This window comes from Protobothrops mucrosquamatus, unplaced genomic scaffold (genome assembly GCF_001527695.2).
Source record: "Protobothrops mucrosquamatus isolate PMUCROS unplaced genomic scaffold, P.Mucros_1.0 scaffold3942, whole genome shotgun sequence".
In the NCBI taxonomy this organism is placed as follows: Eukaryota; Metazoa; Chordata; class Lepidosauria; order Squamata; family Viperidae; genus Protobothrops; species Protobothrops mucrosquamatus.
This window is the reverse complement of record NW_015389885.1, coordinates 9411-11058: the sequence shown is the minus strand read 5'-3', so window position 1 is coordinate 11058 and position 1648 is coordinate 9411. Positions and strand designations below refer to the sequence as shown.

At 47.0% G+C, this 1648-nt stretch overlaps 1 protein-coding gene across 1 annotated transcript in view; it reads right to left on the bottom strand.

The window, feature by feature from the left end:
* The window catches only part of STRBP (spermatid perinuclear RNA binding protein), a 41748-nt gene that overhangs the window by 34194 nt on the left and 5906 nt on the right, over positions 1-1648 (bottom strand). The window lies entirely within an intron of this gene.

Genomic DNA, 1648 nt, shown 5'->3' with positions numbered 1-1648 from the left:
CCTGGCCTTCCTTATCCAAACTCCTGGTGATGCCTCCTGAATATGTCGTGGTTAACTATGCCTAGATGTGTTTTCCTCAAGCAGCTTCAATGCTCCCCAAACGCCAAGAAGGTCCCTTGATTAGTACTTGACCTCATCCAAGAGCAGAGAGCAGACCCCCCAGATGGGACACCCATCTTAGGGTTCAAATTGTCAAGCGTGGGGAAATCAGGCGATCCCAGCAGTTCAAATGAGTACAAAGATTTATTGCAAGCTTCAGCTCTCTACAAGAATCTGAACTACTAAGCGGTCAATGGAAAAGGGCAGTAGATAACAACAACAACAACAAAAACAACAATAGAGTTGGACGGGACCTTGGTGGTCATCTAGTCCAACCCCCTGCTCAGGCAGGAAACCCTATATACCATTTTACACAAATCTCTTCTTAAAAACTTCCAGTGTTGGAGCATCCACAACTTCATAAGGCAGGTTGTTCCACTGGCTAATTGTTCTCACTGTCAGGAATAGTTAATAGATAGTTAATAGGACAGTAGATAAGAGTAGAAGGAATTCAAAATAGGCTGGATTTAGATCTCTTCTAAGCTCGAAGAATAAAAGAAGAAACAGGGGAGACATGATAGCAATCTTCCAGTGTTTGAGGGGCTGCCACAAAGAAGAGGGGGTCAACTTATTCTCCAAAGCACCAGAAGCCAAGACGAGAAGCAACGGATGGAAACTGATCAAAGAGAGAAGCAACCTGGAATCAAGGAGAAACTTCCTAACAGCGAGGACAATTAACCAGTGGAACAGCTGGCCTCCAGAAATCGTGGGCGCTCCATCACTGGAAGTTTTTAAGAAGAGACTGGACAGCCACCTGTCTGAGATGGTATAAGGTCTCCTGCTTGAGCAGGGGGTTGGACTAGAAGACCTCCAGGGTCCCTTCCAGCTCTATTCTGATGCATCTTCATATGATTCAGGTAAGTTTCCCCAGAAATGCAAGCAGATGTTCCCAGGGTGGAAGGCAGTAAATGTGCAGAGAGAGAGATCCAACACGGCATTGTTGCAACCACAGTTACCGACACGAATGCAGATTCTGCAGGATTTCTCCGGGGGGAAATGCCATAGGAAGGCTTCAGGGGCTCAAGGGGGAAAGTATGACATCAGAGCCATTAATTACAACTCAATCTGGAGTGGAGAGAGTCCGCAAACTGGTGCTCTGGGACTCCTCAAGATTTGCCCTCAGCAAACCCATCTTATCTTAAGCCCAGATCGTTTTTTTGTTTTGCGCCACAGATCTTCTCTCTCCCTACAGTTTGTTTGCGCACCCATCGATGGCTTCACGCTGGAGCCTCAAAGTCCAGATATGTGGTCTGTGGGCTTTATTAAAAAAAAAAGAAAGCAAGTTAAAAAAATAAAAAACCTCAGCAAAGTGGACCAGCTGCTCTGGGCTGTTTTCCAACTGACCAGACTGTCGGCTGGTCCAACTCGGAGGGAGGAGATGTAGATCCATGTGTGGCTTCCTTGCTGGGTAGGAGGACTCGTCCTGGCTAATCCAGGCAGAGAGCTTAAGCTCTTCTCTAACTGCTAATCTAGCAAAGGAGGAGGGAAGTGGAGGAGGAGGAGGAGGAGGAGGAGGAGGAGGAGGAGGAGGAAGAAGAAGAAGAAGAAG